Consider the following 25554-nt stretch of genomic DNA (forward strand, 5'->3'; position numbering starts at 1 on the left):
CTCTACCGCAGCGGCGCTGGGGCAGCGCCCCTGGACCAGGCGTCCTCCCCTCGCGAGCGGTCCTCCCGCAGCCGCGCCCAGCTCCGGGTCGGACCCTCGCCCGGGGGACTCGTTCACGCCCTGCGGCCGTTAGGCGGGAAGAGCACGACGCTCTGCCCTGCCCCGTCGTGGCGTCTGACCCTCTCCGCCACGTCTGTTCTGAGGCTCCGGGCCCGCCACGGCGGGGCCTCTGCGGCGGTTTCCCCACCCGTCCCCGCACTGCCGCTCCGCGAGGCGGACGCCGCTAGCAGCCTCCCGCGGGCCCCAGGCCCCGCGCCCCTCTCACGGGACAGGAGCTTGGGGACCCGCGCGGGCGGGCCGCGCGCCCAACGCCAGCCTCCGCGGCCGCGCGCCCACGGCTCGGGGGCGCCGGCTCCGGACGGTGATTGGGCGCGGATCGTGACGTCACTGAGCGAGGCGCCCGCGGGCGCCGGGTCTGGGCCGGGTGCGCGCCGCCGAGTAGCGGGAGCAGGGCGCGCGCCCGGCGCTACTCTGAGGCGGCTCGCGGGGCCCGCGGCCCGGCCCTCCCGGCGCTGCCAGCCCCGCCCGCCCGCGCGGCCCCCACCCGCCGCGTGCCTGCCCGCCCCGCCCGTGCGCGGCCCCGGCGCGGATTTGAAAAGCCCGGTCCGCGGGCCCCGCGAGCGCGGCAGCCAATCAGCGGCGCGCACTTTTCCCGCGGCTTCTGCGAGGCGGCGGCGGCCCCGGCTGCGGCGGCGGCGGCGGCGGGCGGGAGGCGCGGGGGCGGGGTCGGCGCCGCGCGCGAGAGCCTCGGCCTGGCCGCGCTGCGCCCGCCGCCGCCGCCGCCCCCTCCCCGCCTGGGCCCTACCGCCGCACGGCCCCGGCCCCCTCCCAGCCTGCCGCTCCGGAGAGCCGCCCGCCGAGGATGCGACGCACCGCAGGTCACTGGGGCGCCCGCCCAACAGTCGCGGGCCGCCAACCGCCGGGGCTGGGGCCGGGAGGCTGGGCTGTGGGAGGCCTGAGGGGCGGCGGGGAGGACCGCGGAGGCCTGAGGGGGCAGGAGCGCCGGGAGGAGTGGGGGCACTGAGGAGGCCTGAGGGGCTGGCTCAGGGGCTGGGGGACCGGGAGGCCGGGCGGCCTGAGAGGGTCGTGGGGACCGCGAGGACCGCGGAGGCCTGAGGGCCGGCGGGAGGACCGGGCGGACCGCGGAGGCTGGGACGCGTCCGGGCAGGGGAGGGGCGGCGGCCTGCAGGCGGCGGCGGCTAACGGGGCCGGGCGGGCGGGCGCGGCCATGTTGGGCCCGGCCGGGCCCTGCGGCTGCACCTGTGCCCGGCCCGGCCGAGGCGGCCGCCTTTGTTCCCGCGGCGCCGAGCGGGTCGGGCCGGCCTTTGTGCGGCGCCCCCGGTCCGGGGCGGCCGCGGTGGGAGGGGCAGGTTGGGGTCCCGGGGCCGGCGCCGGGGCCAGGGGTCGGGCCGAGGGTCGCTTTTTGTTTGCAGGCGGTGTCTGGCGTTGACACTCGCGGCGCCCGGGCGTTGGTCAGCGCGGACGCTCCCCCGGGAAGCCGGGCCGCGGTCCGGCCCTTGGCAGGTGGAGGCGGGGGTGAGCCGGGTGTGGGTACCCTGCTGGGGGGCTGCGCGCCCTCGGCGTCCGGGCCTCCGCCTGGGATGTTCCCCTCGCCCCAGGATGCAGATTGATAGTCCTTGAAGCCTCAGTGCATGAGATGGGACCTAGCCACTTAATGGCTGGTTTTGCTCCACTCACAGGAACCGTGGTTTAAAATCTCGGCGTTTAAAAAATGCTGGTCTTAAGTTTCGGTAGAAATAAAATGGATGAGGGTATTGTATAGGACCCGTTGCAGCACGAATCTTTCTGTGCCCACGATGGGCTTTGACATTCAAGTGGAAACATAGTATCAAAACTGATGTGGTGACGTTAATCGTTTTTAGGTAGATAACGTGTATTTTGTGTGTGTGTGTGTGTGTGTGTGTGTGTGTGTGTGTGTGAGTGAGAGAGTGAGAGAGAGAGAGAGAGCGCGAGCGAGCGCGAGAGAGAGCAGACCCTGTGAAGACAAGACTAATTGGATAAAGTTCAGGCCTGGCTCAGGAGCAGCTCTTTAGTGCTACCCACCTGCTTCAGAGACTTTAAAGCCTTGATTTTTAAATGAGTTAAACGCCAGCATCACGCGTGGGTTATATTCACTCTATTTTGTGTATTTCAAATATCAACGTGGAAAATAACTTAGGAGCCATCCCATTTATGAACTTGGGACTTAAACTTTTTAATTTTCCCAAAATGTTTTAAGTGCCCTAGTTACATATGTAAATGTGATGAGAACAACAATATTTTAAAGAGCAGAACGCCAACAACATAAAGCAAACAAGTTCTGTGAGCACAGCCTTTCCTTGTGTACTTGATGTGTGCTCTCATTCCCCACAACTGATGGTGGTTCAAATCTAAACTGCCAAATGGAGATGAAGAGGACTCATGCTTTAAGCACGATTACTTTGAGTCATTTCCTTTTCTTTCCTTCCATTTTCTCAGCCACCCAAACCCAGCAACCTTCAGTTTTGGGCTGATGGTTGGTAGAGTGAGGACTTACTGCACAATTTTGAGTTTGTGTGAGCTTTTGTGAAGAGCTCTGATCTCAGTACAAAAATTGTCCTCTCCTGACTGCATTAATACCAGAGTCTGGCCTCTGATTCTAACAGTAAACATTTTATTTTAAGAGTATGAGGTAATTAACTGTGAATTTCAAAGAATGATGGACAATTTATCTTATATATTCATATGTAACATATAAACTAATATAACTTTTGGAGACATGCACAACAAAATTATAAGGTCAACAGGCTGTAGGTGTGACTTGGTTTGTTTTTATGCAATCAACTTACCCAGGGCTTTTAAACCAGTACTTGCTGAAATGTGGGGACCCAAATGAAGCATTAATCAGAATCCTAGAATGAGTCAGGAAGATAATCTGAATAGGTAGAAGACAACCCACTCCTCCTAATCCTGTGGGGGTTACATGGGTACAGCCTTCTGCCTATTCAGATTATCTTCTCCTTCTAAAAGTAATCAAATCTTACAAAGTTTATTCACATGGCAGAATGTGAACTTTTTTTGTTTGAAGATTCAGTGTAAAACATGCAAAATTAGCTGGAATTAGTCTTACTAAGCTACAGGATTCTCTTTACCAAGCAAGAACTTAAAAGAAGTGCTAAGATGGTGCTGAAGTTCATAATCCAAATGTATTTTGTCCTGTGCTATTTATTTATTTTTAGAGACAGGGTCTCTCTATGTGGCCCAGGCTTGAGTGCAGTGGCTATTTCAGAGGAGAGCAATCATGGTGCACTTCAGTCCCAAACTCCTGGGCTCAAGTGATTCTCCCGCCTCAGCCTCCTGAGTAGTGGTTACTACAGGCACACTCAGCCTTCCTGGCTCTGCCCTGTCCTTTTTAGCTGGGCAAGTGGGCAAATAACCTTTCTAAGTAAATAATTAATCAGTGGCAACAGAAGCCATAAGGCTTTTTACTCATATATTCTGATCTACGTGTTTGGTTTTGCCTTTTCGTTTTTGTTTTTGTTTTGTTTTTTGGTGGGCTGCTCATGGCCATAGAATGCATACAACTTTGGATAAGCATTTTAGTCTTCTGAGCCTCAGTCTCTTGTTTTGCTTGATTGTAGTAAGTGTGACCTTGTTCTCCAAATACGTGGTACCATGTCCTGACTCCAGGCCTTTGTGTGGGCTGTTCTTGGGTGTGGACTGCCTGCCACCTGTCCTTCCTCTTTGAGCATAATTCATGGCTTTTTAATGGCCACTTGTGACCTTTCTCCCCTGTTGGGTTAACTCTTAGAGGTAGGACTCTGTCATTGCCTTGGGCAGCATTGCCTCTGCTGGTGCATTCTCATGGCATACACTCAGTAAGTGCTGAATAAATGGGTATATGGCTTAGGGTAAACAAACAGCCCATTTTAATGCCGATATCTGGCCTGTTTGCCTCTCTGTTTTGTAAGTAATGGAGCATCTGGGAGAAGAAGCTGAGTCTAGAAAGGAAATGGCTTGGCTAAGGTCGTTCTGAAACATTGCAAGTATATAAGTCCAACAAGTAGTAGAACAGATCTGTACTACCACCAAGATGGAGCAAGAAATCTACCTCATCAATTTCTCTATCCTTGGTCAAGATAAAAAAATATAAAGTACACAGAATACGAAAGAAGAGATGACACGGGGGCTTTAGAGGATTAGGCTTGTATTTATAAACTGTATGATTTGCTAATTCCTTTTTAATGAATGGTTATTTACAGCGAGTACTTTGGGGGAGAAAAAGACTTATGTTGGTTACCCAGGGACTCTAGCATTTTATATTTGTCTATTGGTTGCAATATTGCTCTTTTCTTTTGAGATAGGGTCTCACCTGTTACCTGGTGTGGAGTGCAGTGGTGCAATCATAGCTCACTGTAACCTGGCACTCCTGGGCTCAAGCTTTCCTCCCAGCTAATTCTCCTAAGTAGTTAGGACTACAGGCAGATGCCACCATGCTTAGCTAATTTTAAAATTTTTTATGGAGTCAGTCTTGCAGTGTTTGGGCTGGTCTCTGTAACTCCTGGCCTCAAGTGATCCTCCTGCCTTGGCCTCCCAAAGTGCTGGGATTACAAGTGTGAACCACTGTGCCCGGCCAAGTTGCAGTATAGCTTTTTACTTTTTTTTTTTTTTTTGGGACAGGGTTTTGCTGTGTTACCCAGGTTAGAGTGGAGTCATATGATCACGGCTCATTGCAGCCTTGACCACCTGGGCTCAATCGATCCTCCTACCTCAGCCTCCTGAGTAGCTGGGACAACAGGCATGTGCCACCATGCCTGGCTAATTTTTGTGTGTTTTATAGAGACAGGATTTCACCATGTTGCCCAGGCTGGTCATGAACTCCTGGGCTCAGGTGATCCTCCCACTTCGGCCTTGTGCCTGGCCTGCAGTATAGCTTTTTAGAGAATTGATTGATTTGATTACATTTGGTTTGCTAGTTAAAAAATCACGACAGATTGGCCGGGTGCAGTGGCTCACGCCTGTAATCCCCGCACTTTGGGAGGCCGAGGCGGTTGGATCACGAGGTCAGGAGGTCGAGACCATCCTGGCTAACATGATGAAACCCCGTTTCTACTAAAAAACAAAAAAAAAACAACAAAAAATTAGCTGGGCATGGTGGTGGACGCCTGTAGTCCCAGCTACTCGGGAGGCTGAGGCAGGAGAATGGCGTTAACCCAGGAGGCGGAGCTTGCAATGAGCCAAGATTGCGCCACTGCACTCCAGCCTGGGAGACAGCGAGACTCCATCTCAAAAAAAAAAAAAAAAAAAAAAATTCAAGACAGATTTTGGCTGGGCGCGGTGGCTCAAGCTTGTAATCCCTGCACTTTGGGAGGCCGAGGCGGGTGGATCACGAGGTCAGGAGATTGAGACCATCCTGGCTAACATGGTGAAACCCTGTCTCTACTAAAAATATAAAAAATAAGCTGGGCATGGTTGCAGTGCCTGTAGTCCCAGCTACTCGGGAGGCTGAGGCAGGAGAATGGCGTGAACCTGGGAGGCGGAGCTTGCAGTGAGCTGAGATCGCGCCACTGCACTCCACCCTGGGCGACAGAGCAAGACCCCTGTCTCAAAAAAAAAAAAAATCAAGACAGATTTCAAATTAGTTTTGTTTTAATATCTGCTTTCCTAAAACCACCTGGCCCCAGATGAGTTTTCAAAGCATTTTACTTTCTGTTAATACTTAGTGGTTTCAACAAAATATACAAGGATAGAAATTGCAGTGTTGGTTAGCTGAGTGATGGCCTCAGCTCAAAAACTCCAGTAGTGGATAGGCACAGTGGCTCATACCTGTAATTGCAGCACTTTGGGAGGCTGAGGTGGGAGGATCGCTTGAGACTAGGAGTTTGACACCAGCTTGGGCAACATAGGGAGGCCCCATCTCTACAAAAATTTTTAAAAATTAGCTGGGCATGGTGGTGTATGCCTATAGTCCCAGATACTTGGGAGGCTGAAGTGGGAGGTCACCTGAGTCCAGGACTTTGAGGCTGCAGTGAGCTGTGATCATACCACCATACTCCAGCCTGGGAGATAGCACAACCCTCTCTCAAAAAACAAACCTAAACGCAAAACCCCAATAGTGAGACTACCCTAGTGGGTGTGTAGAAAAAATGCTTTTTTTTTTCTGGAAGGAATTGGAACCTCAATTTTTAAGTTGACTTCAGTTGGCACTGAGAGAGTTGATGATGTGAATTAAATTTGTTATGCCGTTTGCTGGTGCGGTGGCTCACGCCTGTAATCCCAGTGCTTTGGGAGGCCAAGGCAGGCAGATCACCTGAGGTCAGGAGTTCGAGACCAGCCTGGGAAATGTGGTGAAACCCCGTCTCTACTAAAAATACAAAAAATCAGCTGGGTGTGGTGGTGGGTGCCTGTAATCCCAGCTACTCGTGAGGCTGAGGCAGGAGACTTGCCTGAGCCTGGGAGGCAGAGGTTGAAATGAGCCGAGATCATGCTACTGCACTTCAGCCTGTGCGACAGGATGAGACTCTGTCTCAAGGAAAAAAAAAAAAAATGTTATGCTTTTAGAGGATCTGTGCATGTTAGCAATGTTCTTACATTTTGATGGTTTTCATATATTTTTTGCTGCTATATTATGGAGGCTAATGATCAGAAAGCATTTTTCCGACTCCAGTTTTACTGTCTTCAGGTAGTTCTCTACACACTGCCTTGTCTTTCTAAAATACAGATGTCCTATGTGTCCCCAGTCTTCAGGGGGTGACTCTCACTGCCCATTGGGGTTCAAGACGAGTCTCTCACTGGCTTTCTGACTCTCACTGCACTACTTGTTTTGCCCTCATCTCAGTTACTCAGCTCATCTCTTTCTGCCATGTTTTTCCTCTGGGCCTTTGTGTGGTCAATTTTTGTTCCTTTCTTCTGCCCATGTGCCCCCTTACCCCATGTGTGTGGGGGATAGGCATGCTTTCCCTCTTCCTTCCTTCTGCCAGGTCTCAGCTTGGGCCCCACACTGAATGCTGTGCCTGACTCCTGCCTGTTTTGGGACGCCCTTGTCTTTTCCATCATCACCCACTCCCATTCTCATTCTGTTCCAGCCACACGGGCCTCTTGCCTGCTCTGAAGCCCTGCAGCTCTGCTGCCTCCGACTAGTGCCCTTGTTCTTTCTTTGACCTGGAATGCTGTCCCCAGGTATCTGTGTGGCTTACCCCTCACCCTCCTTCAGGTCTTTGTGCTTCTCCCTCTGGGGCACCTTCTCTGACCACTGATTTAAAGTACTCTGTTGTGACCGGGTACTATTACAGTTTATCTGTGATCCTGGTGCTTTATGAAGCCAAGACGAGAGGATCACTCCAGCCCAGGAGTTTGAGGTTGCAGGGAACCACGATTATGCCACTGCATTCCAGACTGGGTGACAGTAAGACTCTGTCCCAAAAGAAAAATAAAACTTAAAAAAAGTATTATATATATACACACACACTTCTGAGACGGAGTCTAACTCTGTCACCCAGGCTGGAGTGCAGTGGCACAATCTAGGCTCACCACAACCTCTGCTTCCTGGGTTCAAGCGATTCTCCTGCCTCAGCCTCCCAAGTAGCTGGGATTACGGGTGTGTGCCACCATACCCGGCTGATATATATATATATATATATATATATATTTATTTTGTATTTTTAGTATAGACTAGGCCATGTTGGCCAGGCCGGTCTCAAACTCCTGACCTCAAGTGATCTGCCTATCTTGGCCTCCCAAAGTGTTCGGATTACAGGCGTGAGCCACCATGCCTGGCCAAAAAAACTTTTTAAAATTATTCTGTTGCTATCTGGCACTCCCCATCTGCCTTAGATTTTCTCCATAGCACATACCTCCAACATTCCATGTGAATTCCTGGCTGCATTGGGTCATCTGTGAAGGCAGGGACTTTTCTCCTTTCGCTTGGCTTGCTGTCATGTCCTCAGCACCTGGAATGGTACCTGAGTGACTGTCAGGCATTCAGTGACTATTTGAATACATACACAGCCCTCAGTACTTCGTATGCCTTAGGGGGCATAATATGTCCCAGAAATGGTGTGAATGAAGGGGAGTGGTGTGAGCATTTTGCCTTGATGTGGAGTTGGAAAGGTGGAGGGCCATGGGCTGGTGGCAGAGGTCACAGAAGAGCCTTATGCACCATTAGCAGGGCTGGAGAACTGTGACTTAACCAATGCACAGGAGGCGAGGCTGGGAAGGTGTGGACAGGTGGGAGAGAATGAGCAGAGGCAGCATTGCCGGGACTGGGCCATAGCGTGAGAGTGGTGCAGGAGAGGGTCCTTGGTCCAATCCTTACAGATGGAAAGATTGGGTAGTTGCTGGTACCACTGTTACCTCTCTGTGAATCAGGGGAAGGGAAAGTGGGCCTCGCTTCTGACCTACCTTATTTCCTTCCAGAAGGAAGCTCTGATCTCACCTACCTGCCTAAAAATGGGTCTCTGGAGCTTCACTGTTTGCTTAGAAGAGAAAGCCCTAGATCTTGAGCATGGCATGTGGTTCCTGCCTGTCTTTCCTTTATGTATCTATGTGTATATATATAAATATATACAACACTTTTTTTTATTATTTTATTTTTTTGAGACGGAGTCTCGCTCTGTCACCCAGGCTGGAGTGCAGTGGAGTGATCTCAGCTCGCTGCAAGCTCCGCCTCCCGGGTTCACACCATTGTCCTGCCTGAGCCTCCCAAGTAGCTGGGACTACAGGCGCCTGCCACCACGCCCAGCTAATTTTTTTGTATTTTTAGTAGAGACAGGGTTTCACTGTGTTAGCCAGGATGGTCTCGATCTCCTGACCTTGTGATCCGCCCGCCTCAGCCTCCCAAAGTGCTGGGATTACAGGCTTGAGCCACCGCGCCTGGCCTACAACACATTTTTTTAAAAATGTGTATTTTTTCTTTCCTCTGTGACTCTGGCCAGTGATCCTGCCTGTCTTTCTAGCGTCTTTGCTGGCCAGTCCTTTGTGGTTGCTGTGAGATCTCATCATGCTGCCTGTAGCTCTTGTGATGAGCCGTGCCCTGTCCCATGGATCTTTGCATGTGCTGTTGCTTCTTCCTGAGTTGCCTAATTTTGTGTTGCTGTGGTGGTTTTATGGCTCACGTCTCATCTCTGTGAAGCCTTTCCCTATTTCTACCAGAACCGGGTGTTGCAGACCCTGGGCCCATGGCACTTGGTGTGTGTGTGTGTGTGTGTGTGTGTGTGTGTGTGTGTGTGTGTGTGTTTTCTCCCAAGTTTGTCATGCCTTTGTGAGTACTGGGCCCTCTTATGACAGCATGTTGCACAGGCTCTTGCCCCATTCTCTTCTCCAGGTTGTGAATTTTTCAAGGTGAGGGCCCTTTGATATGTCTTCAGTGCCTAAATGTGGAAAGCACTTAGTTAACAAGTAGAGATAGTTTTTGGGTATTATTCTGTTTTCCTAATGATTTTTATTTCATAAAAATGTGAATTTCTAGATTTTTGGTTAAAATATGTGTTAGAAATAGGAGGCTTCTGTGTTCTTTCCCCTCCAAAATTCGGAGTTGGTGTAATCTTTGTAGAGCCTTGCTACACAAATCTTTCAGCAGCAAAGCATCTTCTTCTCATTGAATCCTCACAGCAGGAAATTGAATCCCAAAGATGTCGAGTAACTGATCCAAAGTCACAAGGCTGTATGTGATGAAGTTAGAACTCCTGCAGGGCCTGACCTCTGATTCTGTACCCTGGGAACTTACTTGTTTTGCCTCTTGGACAACTTTAACATACAGCTGTCTGTATGTGGATGGAAGACTGAGCCATTATATTTCTGCCAGTCAGTGTGGCAGTGTACTTCTGCCTGATATTTCTTCATTCGTTGAATATCAGTTGTGTGCCAATGATGAGCCAAGACCTATGTCCTTGTTCCCATGGGTTTTATAGGCCTGTAATGGGATGAAATGGGGAGGGACAGTGAGCAAAGGTCATATCTTTGAAAAATCTGTGAAATACTCCTGCCAAAAAAAAAAAAAAAAAAATCAAACCTGAGTCCAGTCAAGCTCCTATGTTTAACAACCAATCTACAGGAAATACAGGGGCAAGAGAAATACTACAGAGTTGCCATTGGCAACACTGAGAAATGTGGGAAACTATAAGACCAGTAAGCCATACTCATCAACAGGGAAAAATGAAGGGGACTGATAACAAGAGACTGGAGGAACATGGACTAATTTTTATTGTAGGGCTTACTTATCTGTGTTTGTGTCAGATCAGTTTGTTAGAGAAACAGCTGAATATCATTTATGATATTTGAGACAGAATTTGGAACACATTATATTATTGAGGAATTATTTTTATTTTTAGCTGTGATAGTGGGTTTGTTATGTTTAGTAATTCCTCCCTTTTAGAGGTGCATACAGACATTTACTGATGAAATGGTACATCATCTAGGGTTTGTGTCATGATCCTATGGGAGAGGGAGTAGATTATTTGTGGTTACATCAGGACTTCAGGGCTGGTCTAGGTTGAGAGTGGTATGGGCACATGGGTTCTTACTTTTTTTGAGATAGGGTCCCTCCCGGACTCAAGTGGTCCTCCCACCTCAGCCTGCTGCGTAGCTGGGACACAGGCGTGTGCCACTACACCTGGCTAATTTTTTATGTGTTTTGTTTTTGTTTTTTTTTGAGACGGAGTCTTGCTTTCCATCACACAGGCTGGAGTGCAGTGGCGCGATCTCGGCTCACTGCAACCTCCGCCTCCTGGGTTCACGCCATTCTCCTGCCTCAGCCTCCCCAGCAGCTGGGACTACAGGCGCACGCTGCCACGCCCGGTTGATTTTTTTGTATTTTTAGTAGAGACGGGGTTTCACCGTGTTAGCCAGGATGGTCTCGATCTCCTGACCTCATGATCCACCCGCCTCGGCCTCCCAAAATGCTGGGATTACAGGCGTGAGCCACCGCGCCTGGCCTGTTTTTGTTTTTAAATAGAGACAGGGTTTTGCCATGTTGCCCAGGCTGGTCTTGAATTCCTCAACTCAAACAGTCCTTCTGCCTGCACCTCCCAAAGTTCTGGGATTACAAGTGTGAGCCACCCCTCTGAGCCCTGGTTCTAATTATTCTCTCCACATTTATATGTGTTTAGAATTCCTCATCACACAAAGCAAGTCATGAAGGAAAGATCTAGGTGCATCTAGTAGGGAGGTTATACCTGACAAGGCTTTGGGAAAGACTTCCTGATGGGATAGACACTAGAGCAGGGAGCAGAGAGCAGAACGGGGATTGGGTGTTGGCTCCATGAGGGTGGGGGTGAATATCAGATGGAGGGAAGAGCCTGTGCAGAGCTTCTGTGATAGAGCAGGAAGAAGCTGGTGTGGCTGGAGCAGAGGGTGTCGGGCAAGTTCTTTTAGGTCCTGTTAAGAGCAATGTGAGGTTTTAAGGGTGATGGTGTGACATGAATCTATTTGCTTTAGAAAGAGGTTTCCTCAGATTGCTCTGTAGATTGAGTTGGTGCTGGGAAAGGTTCGGGAAGAGTGTGTACAGAAGCCCAATCTGTGGTCACTCTGTTCAGGTGAAAACCTTTCCTTTGTCCCTGCTTTGGGTCCCTGATTGGATTGGACAGCCCTGTCTCCTTGAAATGTGGTGTGGCCTGTGATTTGCTCTGGCCATTGGAAAGTGACACGTAACTTCTGAGTGGAAGCGCTGAGACACGTGCTTTATCGTGTTACCTTTCTCTTGTTTCTGACTGTGGAAACAAACAGATATATACTATGGGCAAGAAAGAAAACTTTGGGCTGGGCTTAGTGGCTCATGCCTGTAATCCCAGCACTTTGGGAGGCCGAGGCGGGTAGACACGAGGTCAGAAGATCGAGACCATCCTGGCTAACACAGTGAAACCCCGTCTCTACTAAAAACACACAAAAATTATCTGGGCGTGGTGGCGGGCGCCTGTAGTCCCAGCTACTCGGGAGGCTGAGGCAGGAGAATGGTGTGAACCCGGGAGGTGGAGCTTGCAGTGAGCTGAGATCACGCCACTGCACTCCAGCTTGGGCGACAGAGCAAGACCTCTGTCTCAAAAACAACAACAACAACAACAACAACAAAAAACTGGGTTGAGCCAAGTAACAAACAGTTTTGGGCTTGTTACTGTACCATAACCTAGTCTCCAGTGGTTCTCAAAGTCTGGTCCCCAGACTGGCAGCTTCAGTGGCCTGGATGCTAGTTAGAAATGCACATTTTCATGTCTCAGACCTACTGCATCATAAACTCTGGAGTGGGGCCCAACAATCTGTGTTCTAATGTGTCCTTCATGTGATTCTGATGCCCTTGAGTTGAGAGCTACTGTCTGAATTTCCTGACTGATAAGTCAGGAGGCTGTTGGTGTCAGTCTTGGTGAAAGAGCTTGGTGGTTGGCCATTGTTGGGATTGTGGGTGTGGAGAAAAGTGGACAGGCCTAGCTAGGAAGGCCTCTGGAGTAAAATTGATAAGTTGTGTTGTTTGGGATAAGGAGAGATGAGGGGAAGTTCTGGTGCCGGTGATAGCCCTAAGTTTTTGTCTGACAGAACCAGATGGATAGAGGTGCCGTTTACTGTCCAGATAGCATTCTTTCTGTATGCATTTACATTACCTTCCATTTCAGGTTCAGAAACAAGAGAAAGCCCATTAAGAAATAAAAATTTGTGGACTTCCTTAGCTCAAGTAACAGTTTCTCAATGAACCCCACCTTGATACCCCTCCCCCCATTTAAAAGTGTACCCCCTCTGCAGGGCTGGGTGCAGTGGCTCAGGCCTGTAATCCCAGCACTTTGGGAGGCTGAGGCAAGCAGATCACTTGAGGCCAGGAGTTCAAGACCAGCCTGGCCAACATGGCGAAACCCTGTCTCTACTAAAAATACAAAAAATAGCTGGGCGTGGTGGCGCACACCTGTAACCCCAGCTACTCAGGAGGCTGAGGCACGAGAATCGCTTGAACCAGAAGGTGGAGGTTGCAGTGAGCCCAGATTATACCACTACACTCCAACCTGGGTAACAGAGCAAGACTTTGTTTCCGAAAAAAAAAAAGTGTACCTCCTCTGCTCTCTTGATCCCACCTTGTTTGTTGTCCCCATCTGCTCTCCCAGCTGTAGTGGAAGCCCCATGAAAGCAGGGCTCTTGTGTCTTGTCCATGGCTGCATTCCCAGAGCGAGCAGCATGTGTGGGTGCTCAGCATGTGTGAGCTGAAGGAGCTGCCTAGATGGCGATGAGGAGCGAGTGTGGCCCACATGGAGCTGCACGCAGGAGCTGCGTTGCTGCCTCTTGTTCTCTGTTCATGGTTTTCTACACAGTAGCCTAGGATAGAGGCTGCAACTGTCACAAGAGCATGGAGAAGCTTGTTTAACTTAAGACAACTTATTCTTCCTTAAGTGGGAGAGAAAAATGACATTTCAGCAGAAGCAGCACTACCCACAATGAAAACTTACAAAATGAGACTACTGAGAAAGTTGCAGATATAAAAATTAGATTTTTCTCCCTTTTTTTGTCGGGGAGGAGATGGGGTCTTGCTCTGTCACCCAGGCTGGAGTGCAGTGGCATGATCTTGGCTCACTGCAACCTCTGCCTCCTGGGTTCAAGCCATCCTCCCACCTCAGCCTCTCAAGTAGCTGGGACTATGGGTGCATGCCACTGTGCCTGGCTAATTTTTGTATTTCTTGTAGAGATGGGATTTTGCCATGTTGCCCAGGCTGGTCTCGAACTGCTGAGCTCAAGTGATCTGGCCCACCTTCGCCTCCCAAAGCACTAAGATTACAAGTGTGAGCCACCGCAGGCCCCTTTTGTTCTTTTTTTTGAGACGGAGTTTTGCCCTGTCACCCAGGCTGGAGTGCAGTGGCCCAGTCTTGGCTCACTGCAACCTCCAGCTCCCTGGTTCAAGTGATTCTCCTGCCTCAGCCTCCCGAGTAGCTGGGATTACAGACATGTGCCACCACGCCTAGCTAATTTTTATATTTTTAGTAGAGATGGGGTTTCACTGTGTTGGCCAGGATGGTCTCGATCTCCTGACCTCGCGATCTGCCTGCCTTGGCCTCCCAAAGTGCTAGGATTATAGGCGTGAGCTACCGGGCCCAGCCTCGTTCTTTATCTGCAAATTGTATGCTCTATTTGTAGAAGACAAATTGGGATTATATATCGTGTTAACAGTTTATTGGGTTCTTTTCAGTTGAGTTTTGAAATCTGCAAGTGTGTCTTTAAAATTCAACTGCCTGGGCTGGGCGTGGTGGCTCACGCCAGTAATCCCAGCACTTTGGGAGGCCGAGGCAGGCGGATCACCTGAGGTCAGGAGTTTGAGACCAGCCTGACCAACATGGAGAAACCCTGTCTCTACTAAAAATACTAAAAATTAGGCAGGCGTGGTGGCGGCAACCTGTAATCTCAGCTACTCAGGAGGCTGAGGCAGGAGAATCGCTTGAACCCGGGAGGCGGAGGTTGCAGTGAGCCGAGATCATGCCATTGTATTCCAGCCTAGGTGACAAGAGCAAAACTCTGTTTCAAAAAAAACAAAATAAAATAAATAAAATTCAACTGCCTGTAACTCCTTTGAAACAAATAGTGCTGCTTGTTTGTCCACTATCTACCTTTTTAGGCTGAATGCATGTCTATTTTTTATATACCAGTATGTTCACAGCTGCTATAGGCATTTCAGCAAATTAGTGGATTAAATCAGTAAAGGGCAGAAACAAGACATTGCCAGTGCCCTATCTCAGACCCCTGCTTATGGATCAGTGGAGCATTATTGAGGGCTCTCTACTGATTCAGAAAAAAATAACAACAGAATGAACTGTGGTCATTGCCTTCTCTTTTCTTTGCGAGAGGGGGCCCTGGTCTTTCTTGTAAGTTGATAAAACTTCTGATATGTTGATAAAACTTCTGAGGTAAAGGAAGTCTGTCTCAGTGGCCCCTGTTGACATGTATTTTGATAGGACCTTGTCCTTGCTCTGCATTTCTGCCTCTGGGGAGTCTCAAGTGGCTGCTTGGGGCCACACATCATGCTGGAGTGAGGAGGCATGCTCTGGGTCCTTGAGCCTAGCTGCTCTTCATGGCTGTGCCTTCTTGGTGGGTGCCCCTGTCTCAGGAGCTGTTACTGCCTCTCATGGTACCCATGCACTGCTCCTCTTTGTTACCACCCAGAGATCTCTGCACCGGTTCTGCAGAGCTGCCCTGATACAGGTAGTTCCTCACTGCTCTCTTCCCTCAGGACAAGTTCCAGGCGCAGGAACGATATAGAGAAACTGAGTTGTGTGAGTTCCAGCCTAGAGTTTATATAAATCTTATTTCCAGAGATGTGCAATTTGACACATCATTATGGCAAAATTAGCTTAAGTATTTTTAATAATTCTATAATCAGAAAATATATTTTATGAATAATTTGTATAATATAGAAAAGTGGAAGGATACATACAACTCTGCTCTCACCAACCAAAATGTTGAAGCATATTTTCTGCTTATCTTTTCCTTTACGAAACTAAAGCACGTCCATTGAAGACGTATGCTTTGTGAGTCTTGTAATCAAAGGTGACAGTCCCTGCTGTACTCCCCTTCAGAGTTCCATCAAGGCAACCTCTGCTCTTTCAGCTGTTTCCTTTTTTTCTTTTTGAGACAGGATCTCACTGTGTGGCCAGGGCTGGAGTGTGGTGGTATGATCTCAGTTCACTGCAACCTCCATCTCCTGGGCTCAGGCAATTCTCGTGCCTCAGTCTCCTGAGTAGCTGGTATTACAGGTGTGCACCACTATGCCCAGCTAATTTTTGTATTTTTAGTAGAGACAGGGTTTCACTATGTTGGCCAGGCTGGTCTTGAACTCCTGGCCTCAAGTGATTCACTCATCTTGGCCTCTGAAAGTTCTGGGATTACAGGCTTGAGCCACCGTGCCTGGCCTTTCAGCTGTTTCTATTTATCTGTACTTTAAAAAGTAACTTGCGGCCGGGCGCGGTGACTCACGCCTGTAATTCCAGCACTTTGGGAGGCCGAGGCGGGCAGATCACAAGGTCAGGAGATCAAGACCATCCTAGCCAACATGGTGGAACCCCGTCTCTACTAAAATACACACACCCAAAAAATTAGCCAGGCGTGGTGGCGTGCACCTGTAGTCCCAGCTACTCAGGAGGCTGAGGCAGGGTACTCGCTTGAACCTGGGGAGATGGAGGTTGCAGTGAGCTGAGATCTCGCCACTGCACTTGAGCCTGGGGACAGAGCGAGACTCCATCTCAAAAAAAAAAAAGTAACTTGCTTGTTTTGCTAATTTTAGAACTTCCAGATTGATATATGTTCAATTCTATCTGTGGAAGGTGATGAAGATTTAGCTTTCTTACCCGCCCCCTCTTACCTCCCATGTTACCTCCCTACTTCTTCCCCACATTCCCAATATTGTGGTGGTTTGATGATCTATTCCAGAACTTAGTGGTTGAAAAAACAACAACCTGTATTTGTTTACAGTTTTGTAAGTGGGACATGGTTTGCCAGGGTTAGCTTGTTCCTCCTGCTCCATGTGATGCCAGCTTGTTGGTACTGGCTGTCAACTGTGAGAGTTCAGTAGGGACTTTTGGCCATGGGCTTCATTCTTCCCAGTGTGGTCTATCCTATGAGGCTGCTTGGGCTTCCTTGCAGCGTGGTGGCTGGTTCCATGAGGGAGGAAGTGAGATCTGCCAGTCGTTTTAAAGGCTGTAGTGAGAACTGTCATCACTTTTGACATGTTCTTTTTTTTAAATCTCCCTTGCTCAGTTATAGCAAAAAACTTTTGCCATGTTTTGTTGGTAAAAACAGCTACAGGGCCAGGCTAGACTCAAGGGAGTGGGGAAACAGACCTTCATCTCTTGGTAGAGTGACAAAGAATTATTGACCATCTTTATTTATATTTTATTGGTGAGGTCTTGCTCCCTTGCGCAGGCGAGAGTACAGTGGCACGATCATAGCTCACTGTAGCCTCCAACTCCTGGCCTCAAGCAGTCCTCTTCAGGCTACCAAAGTGCTGGGATTACAGGTGTGAGCGTGAGCCACTACACCTGGTTAATTTTTGTTGGCTGTTTTTAATCTACCACACTTTTATAGCAAGGTTTGGTTTAAATGAATATAAATTGTTACATTGTTCAGCTAAATCATACACTGTGATGGATAATATTTACTTGTATGACTTTGTTTTCCTGGTGGTAAGTTTTTCTGTTGGCTTTATTTTCCATGTATCTGTTACTAATTCAGCCTAAAGTTTTTAAAATGAACTGTATAAAAAGCCTTTGGGATGGTCAGTTACACTAGATCTGTCAGTTCCTTTTTTTCTTTTTTTTTTCTTCTGTGATGACCTTTCTCCCAGAGCTGTCTTCCTGCTCCAGATTGGACTCCTCCCTATTCTGCTGCACAGCTGTTCACATCATCTTCTGGGATGGACCATCTGTTTTTTGGATCTCATGTCTTCCTTAGTTTACCTTCATGTTTGGTGATACGTGGTCTGATAGTTATCTTAAAATATGTGTGAGGCAATGTTTATTAAGACTATACGGCTGGGTGCGGTGGCTCACGCCTGTAATCCCAGCACTTTGGGAGGCTGAGGTGGGTGGATCACCTGAGGTCAGGAGTTCGAGACCAGCCTGGCCAACATGGTGAAACCATTCTCCACTAAAAATACAAAAATTAGCCAGGCCTGGTGTTGGGCACCTGTAATCTTAGCTACTCAGGAGGCTGAAGCAGGGAGAATTGCCTGAACCTGGGAGGCGGAGGTTGCAGTGAGCTGAGATCAGGCCACTGCACTCCAGCCTGGGTGACAGAGCGAGATTGCCTCAAAAAAAAAAAAAAAAAAGACTTTATATGCCAGAGAATCATCTGTGCATATCCTCAGCTGATAGCTTGATTGGGTATATATCATTTAGGTTGGTAATGATTTTTTCCTCAGAATTTTGAAGGCATTATTTTTTAATTTTTAAATTGTTTTTATTTTTTTTGAGACTGAGTCTCACTCTGTCACCCAGGCTGGAGTGCAGTGGCAATCTCGGCTCACTGCGGCCTCCACCTCCAGGGTTCAAGCGATTTTCCTGCCTCAGCCTCCGGAGTAGCTGGGATTACAGGCGTGAACCCACTGCGCCTGGCTAGTTTTTGTATTTTTAATAGAGATGGGGTTTCACCATGTTGGCAAGGCTGGTCTCAAACTCCTGGCCTCAAGTGATCCACCGGCCTCGGCCTCCCAAAGTACTGGGATTACAGGCGTGAGCCACCATGCCTGGCTGCTTTATTATTTTTGAGCTTCCCATGTGTATTAGTATTTTTTTTTTTTTGAGACAGTCTCACTCTGTTGGCCAGGGTGGAGTGCAGTGGCATGATCTCGGCTCACCTCAACCTCCACCTCCCGGGTTCAAGTGATTCTTCTGCCTCAGCCTCCCGAATAGCTGGGATTACAGGCACCCGGTACCATGCCTGGCTAATTTTTGTATTTTTAGTAGAGACGAGGTTTCGCCATTTTGGCCAGGCTGGTCTGGAACTCCTGACCTCAGGTGATCCACCCGCTTTGGCCTCCCAAAGTGCTGGGATTACAGGCGTGAGCCACTGCGCCCAGTCGTATATTAGTATTTTTTGAGACAGGGTATTCTTCTGCCACTCAGGCTGGAGTGCAGTGGTGTAATTATGGCTCACAGCCTCTACCTCTTGGGCTCAAGCGATCCTCCCACTTCAGCTTCCTGAGTAGCTGGGACTACAGGCATGCGTTTCCACACTCAGCTAACTTTTTTACTTTTTGTGGAGCTGGGGTTCTTGCTATGTTGCCCAAGCTGGTCTTGAACTCCTGGGCTCAAGCGATCCTCCTGCCTGGGCCAACCAGAGTGCTGGGATTATGGGTGTGAGGCACCACGCCCGGCCAAGATTTGACTTTTTTTTTTTTTTGAGTCGGAGTTTTGCTCTTGTTTCCCAGGCTGGAGTGCAATGGCACCATCTCGGCTTACTGTAACCTCCGCCTCCTGAGTTCAAGCGATTCTCCTTCCTCAGCCTCCCAAGTAACTGGGATTACAGGCATGTGCTACCATGCCTGGCTAATTTTGTATTTTTAGTAGAGAGAGTTTCATCATGTTGGTCAGGCTGGTCCCCAGGTGATCCACTCCTGACCTCAGGTGATCCACCTGCCTTGACCTCCCAAAGTGCTGGGATTACAGGCGTGAGCCACTGTGCCCAGCCGACCTTTTTTTTTTTTTAATTGAGATAAAATTCACATGACATTTATTGTTTAAACCATTATAGAGTGTACAATTCAGTGGTGTTTTTGGTATGTTCAGTGTTGTGCAAAAGTCGCTGCTACCTAATTCCTAAACATTTCATCAGCTCAGTAAAAAATTCTGCACTGTTAAGCAGTCACTTTCTATCCTCTCCTCTCCCAGCCCCTGGCAGCCATTCTACTTCTGTCTTTATGGATTTGCCTATTTTAGGCATTTTACATAAATGGAATCATACAGCATGTGGCCTTTGTATCCAGCTTCTTTCACTTAGCATCATGTTTGTCTATGTTGTAGCATAAATCAGGATGTCATTTCCTTTTGTGGCTATATATCCATCGCATGGATAGATCATTTTGTTCAACCATTCATCAGTTGATAGACAGTTGGGTTGCTTTTTGCTATTACGAATAATGCTGCTGTGAACATTCTTGTACAAGTTTTTTTTGTTTTGTTTTGTTTTTTGTTTTTTTTTTGAGATGGCGTCTCGCTCTGTCGCCCAGGCTGGAGTGCAGTGGCGCGATCTCGGCTCACTGCAAGCTCCGCCTCCCGGGTTCACGCCATTCTCCTGCCTCAGCCTCCCGAGTAGCTGGGACTACAGGCGCCTGCCACCATGCCCGGCTAATTGTTTTTTGTATTTTTAGTAGAGACAGGGTTTCACTGTGTTAGCCAGGATGGTCTCGATCTCCTGACCTCGTGATCCGCCCACCTCGGCCTCCCAAAGTGCTGGGATTACAGGCGTGAGCCACCGCACCCGGCCTATACAAGGTTTTTTATTGAGACGGAGTTTCACTTTCGTTGCCCAGGCTGGAGTACAATGGCATGATCTCGGCTCACTGCAACCTCTGCCTCCTGGGTTCCAGTGGTTCTACCTCAGCCTCCCAAGTAGCTAGGATTACAGGTGCCCACCACCACGCTTGGCTAATTTTGTATTTTTAGTAGAGAGGGGGTTTCACCATGTTGGCCAGGCTGGTCTCGAACTCCTGACCTCAGGTGATCACCTGCCTCAGCCTCCCAAAGTGCTGGGATTACAGGGGTAAGCCACCACGCCCGGCCTTTTTTTTCTTTTGTGAGACAAGGTCTCACTCTGTCACCCAGGCTGGAGTGCAGTGGCGCGATCTCGGCTCACTGCAGTCTCCGCCTCACAGGGTGAAGTGGACTTCCCACCTCAGCTTCCCGCGTAGCTAAGACCACAGGCACATGCCACCATGCCCAGCTAAGTTTTGTATGTTTTGTAGAGACAGGATTTTGCCATGTTGTCCAGGCTGATGTCGAGTTCTTGGGCTCAAGCAATCCTTCTGCCTTGGCCTCCCATAGTACTGAGGTTACAGGTGTGAGCCACTGTGCCGCGCCTACGTGGAATTGTTTTATATGAGAACAGAGGTTCTACCATCATTGAGTGATAGCAGGGCTGAAATATATTTCAGGCAGACTAGTGTGATATATTAGAAAATGAGGGTATTTTAGGTATGTGTAAATCATATTTGCAAACTTGGGTTTTCCATTTCAGTCTTTTCCGCCCCCGGAGGAATGGGTTGGAGCTTGGTCCGTCTCACGGCCTGGCTCTGGGGAACGTCCTGAAGATCTCACTGCTGTCCTAGGGTTGAGACCTCCTTCTGCTCAGTTGGATTCACGGAATTATCAGAGTGGGCTTTAGCTGACATCTAAGCCAGTGGGCAAGGTGGGAGCAGTGAGGCCTACTGTGTCTGAAGTGTTAAAGCTCCCCAGAGAACCGGGCACGGTGGCTCATGCCTGTAATCCTAGCACTTTGGGAGGCTGAGGTGGGCAGTTCACGAGGTGAGGAGATCGAGACCATCCTGGCTAACACGGTGAAACCCCATCTCTATCAAAAATACAAAAATAAAAATTAGCCGGGCGTGGTGGTGGGCACCTGTAGTCCCAGCTACTCGGCAGGCTGAGGCAGGAGAATGGTGTGAACACGGGAGGCGGAGCTTGCAGTGAGCCGAGATCGCACCACTGCACTCCAGCCTGGGCGACAGAGGGAGACTCCGTCTCAAAAAAAAAAAAAAAAAAAACAAAAACAAACAAAAAACCTCACCAGAAATGCACACTAGGGCTTACCCAGCCCCAGTCCAGGAAGGAATAGTCTTCCTGCCTCCCCATTGCCCTCTATGCTTTCTCTTTTCCTAGCATATCTACTCTTCCTAATTTCTGCCTCTCTCCTCTAGAATATTAGCACCTCAAGAATAAGGAAGGCATTTTGTTTGTTGCTCTATTTCCAAGTGCTGGAGAACTTGGGTGGGACTCAGTGATTCTTTATTTTTATTTCTTTATTTTTATTTTGATTTTAGAGATGGGTCTCGCCATCACCATGTTGCCCAGTCTGGTCTCCAACTCCTGGGCTCAAGCGATCCTCCTGCCTTGGTCTCCCAAAGTGCTGGGATTACAGGTGTGAGCCCCCACACCCGGCCTGAGTGAGTGGGTTCTGAATGGTGACTGTTGTTGTCCATAGCCTTCCCCCTGCTTCTGAGAGTGGAGTCCCTCCCCTTATGTTGGAGACCTCCCAAGGTCCATGTGGTCCTATAGGGGCTGTTCAGCCTCCCTAGCCCCTTAATGTGTCAGGTCATATTGTATATATTCCATGAAATGTGAATAATTAGTTATATAATTCCTAAGCACTTATTTTAAAAAACAGCAATGTGATGCTTAACTCTTCCCACCTCTGTTCCTGTCCCCCTTAGAAAACCACTGATAACTCTTTTTTTTTTTTTTTTGAGACGGAGTCTTGCCCTGTTGCCCAGGCTGGAGTGTAGTGGCCTGATCTCGGCTCACTGTAACCTCCGTCTCTCGGGTTCGAGCGATTGTCCTGCCTCAGCCTCCTGAGTAGCTGGGATTATAGGCGTGCACCACCACGCCCGGCTAATTTTTTGTATCTTTAGTAGGGACGGGTTTCACCATGTTGGCCAGAGTGGTCTCAAACTCCTGACCTTGTGATCCGCTCGCCTCAGCCTCCCAAAGTGCTGGGATTACAGGCATGAGCCACCGTGCCTGTCCTAGAACCACTGGTAACTCTTAACTGGTAATTTTTGTTATAACCTCTGTATTTTTATTTTTCACCTGAGTGCTTATTTTCATCCTTTTTATAATGGTCATGTTGCATTTGTAATTTTAAGAAGAAAAATATTTATAAACGAGGAATTCTAAGGTTATTAGTCTTCTTCCTACAACAGCACTTCTCCAGTACCAGTCTGATTCCTCTAAGTCCGCATCCCCAGGTTTGACATCTCTAACTCTAATCCCTTCCGTTCTTTGTCCTTGTGATTTTACACCTTTCTTTTGTGAAAGAGATATGCATATTAAACTTTCAGGCCAGGCTCGGTGGCTTAAATGCCTCCAATCCCAGCACTTTGGGAGTCCGAGACGGGTAGATCACCTGAGGTCAGGAGTTCGAGACCAGCCTGGCCAACATAGTGAAACCCCGTCTCTACTAAAAATACAAAAAAATGAGCCAGGCATGGTGGTGCATGCCTATAGTCTCAGCTACTCGGGAGGCTAAGGCAGGAGAATCACTTGAACCCAGCGGCAGAGGCTGTGGTGAGCTGAGATTATGCCACTGGCACAGTTCCAGCCTGGGCGACAGAGACTCCGTTTCAATAAAAAAAAAATAAATAAATAAACTCTCAGTCTTTGCATATTGCAAGATGTATTTTGCCTCTTTTTGTTTTGTTTTGTTTTGTTTTGTTTTGTTTTGAGTCAAGGTCTTGCTCTGTCCCCCAGGCTGGAGTGCAGTGGTGCTTTCTTGGCTCTCTGCAATCTCTGCTGCCCAGGTTCAACCGATCCTCCTGCCACAGCCTCCCAAGTAGCTGGGATTATGGGTATGCACCCAGCTAATTTTTGTATTTTTTTGCAGAGACAGGATTTCGCCATGTTGCCCAGGCTGGTCTCGAACTTCTGAGCTCAAGCGATCTACCTGCCTCGTCCTCCCAAAGTGTTGGAATTGCAGGTGTGAGCCACTGCACCCGGCCCTTGCCTCATGTTTGAATGATAATTTACCTGGGCATAAAATTCTGGACACTTGTGGTGGCACGAGGTGGGCATTTATTTTCCCTTAATGCTTGCTTGATTGATTGACAGACAGTCTTGCTCTGTAGCCCAGGCTGCAGTACAGCGGCATGCTTATAGGTTGCTGTAGCCTCGAATTCTTAGGCTTAAGTGATCCTCCTCCCTCAGCCTCTGAAGAAGCTAGGATTAGCTTCTAGGACTAGTTTCTAGGACTGTAGGTGTGCGCCACTGTACCTGGCTAAATTTAAAATTTTTTGTAGAGATGGTGTCTTACTATGTTGGCCAGGCTGGTCTCAGACTCCTGACCTCAAGTGATCTTCCCACTTCAGCCTCCCAAAGTGGTGGGATTACAGGTGTGAGCCACCACGCCTGGTGAAAATTTTCTGTTTGTCCTTCATGTTCTGTCATTTCAATACAATGTATCTAGATGATTTGTTTTCATTTATTTTACTCAGAACATAGGGTGCTCTTTTATTCAGAATATCTAATTTTCCTTTCATCTCTGGAAAATGTTTCATCTCTTTGAAATTTGTTGGCTGGCTGAGGTGGCTCAACCTGTAATCCTACCACTTTGGGAGTCCAGGAGTTTGAGACCAGCCTGGGCAATGTGGTGAAACCCCATCTCTACAACAAATACAAAAATTAGCCAGTGTGGTGGTGCATGCCTGTATTCCCAGCTACTTGGGAGGCTGAGGTGGGAGGATTGCTTGGGCCCAGGAGTTCTAGGATGGAGTGAGCTGTGATGGCACCATTGCACTTTAGCCTGGGCAACAGAGGAAGACCCTGTCTCAATAAAAAAAAAATGAAAAGAAAAAGTTGTCTTTCCCTCATCCTCCCAAGCCTCTCCAACTAGAACTGCATTGGAATGTAAGCTCCTTGAAGGTAGAGGATTTTTGGGGGTATACGTAACATAAAATTTACCATTTTAACTATTTTAAAGCATTTAGTTCTATGGTCTTAAGTGCGTTCACATTGTTATACAACCATGACACTGTCTCCAGAACTTTTTCATCTTCTCAAACTGAAACTCTGTCCCATAATTCCCTATCCTCCTTTTTCTTCCCCCAGCTTCTGGCACTCACCATTCTACTTCCTGTCTCTATGAATTCTATTCTGGGGACCTCATGTACGTGGAATTTTACAGTATTTGTCTTTTTTGTGTCTGCCTTATTTCACTTAGCATAGTTTCTTCAAGATTCGTCCATATTGTAGCAGATCTCAGCATTTCCTTCCTTTTAAAGCTGAATACTACTCCACTGTGCAGATAGTCTACATTTTGGTTATCTATTCATCTGTTGATGGGTTACATCTACCTTTTGGCTACTGTAACAGTGCTCCTGTGAACATGGTTGTACAAATATCTTCTGGTTCCTGCTTTTAATTCTTTTGGGTAGACAGAGTGTTTTTCACCCTGTTTTGTTCAATGTTATAATCCCAACACCTAAAATCAGTGTCTTGCTCGTAGTAGGCACTTTATATTTGAAAGAATGAAACATTCATGAATGTTATGTCTTAATGTATCTTACATGGTTTTCATCTCTTTATCAGCCCTTTTCCGTGCTGATTCGCTCAGATTTATCTTCTAATCTATTATATTTTTAGCTGTGCCTGGTCTGCTATATTCAACTCAACTGAGTTTTTAATTTCTTTACCAATACCTTTTTTTTCCAAGTCTGCAAATCATGAAAACAGTAATTTCCTGTTCTTCTGTAGAAGACCTTCCATACTGTCCCATGCCTGGCTCCTGGAGGATCTCTCACTGCTGGTGGGAGGCTGTGTTTACCTCAGGGGCATCTCTCAGTGGCTCTCCCGGGGAGAGGGGGGCTCCCCATGAGCAGTTCTCAGGTTTCCCTGCAGGCCCTACCAGTGTCACTCATTTTAGACCTGTTTTGACATTTTTTGGTCTCCGGATTTAGCCTTCTTAGGCGGAGGCTTGGGGTTCACATTTCTCAAGGGTGGCTCTGTCACCCCAGTGGCCTCTGGTGCGTGTTTGCTGAGGGCCCAGCCCTGGGCTGGCTGGTAGAGGGGCTCAGGTGATGATGACAGCACTGTGACCACAGACACTCACCTGGTGATGGGGAAGTCCTCTCCCTGGTGGTGGCTTCTTTTCCTCCTTACTGTTTGAAAGTACCTGCAAGGTGGGTCCTCTGTCCTCAGGACATGGAGTGAGGATGAGTGGTAGAGGCTCTTGGCCGGGGTCCCACCGTGTAGTAAGTGGCAGAGCTGGGATTCTAGTCCAGACAGCAGCTCCACACTTGGTGCTCCTAATCACGGTAGCCAGCTGCTTGCCATGACTCCTCTCCTTCGGGCTCTGTGC

The 25554-nt window shown here is 48.6% G+C and overlaps 1 protein-coding gene across 12 annotated transcripts in view; it reads left to right on the plus strand.

The window, feature by feature from the left end:
* The first annotated feature begins 776 nt into the window (after window positions 1–776).
* NSD2 (nuclear receptor binding SET domain protein 2) overlaps window positions 777–25554 on the plus strand; it is a 110038-nt gene continuing 85260 nt past the window's right edge. For 4 of the 12 annotated variants that reach the window (XR_010156271.1, XM_016951141.4, XM_063808581.1 and 1 more), the window contains exon 1: window positions 778–938. The gene's annotated coding sequence lies outside the window, so the exon portion shown is untranslated. Of the gene's footprint in view, window positions 939–21526; window positions 21625–22144; window positions 22255–23085; window positions 23266–25554 lie in introns of those variants that run through there. The other 8 variants (XM_054683709.2, XM_054683712.2, XM_054683710.2 and 5 more) reach the window with 6 other exon arrangements.

Source organism: Pan troglodytes, chromosome 3 (assembly GCF_028858775.2).
Source record: "Pan troglodytes isolate AG18354 chromosome 3, NHGRI_mPanTro3-v2.0_pri, whole genome shotgun sequence".
Taxonomy (NCBI): domain Eukaryota; kingdom Metazoa; phylum Chordata; class Mammalia; order Primates; family Hominidae; genus Pan; species Pan troglodytes.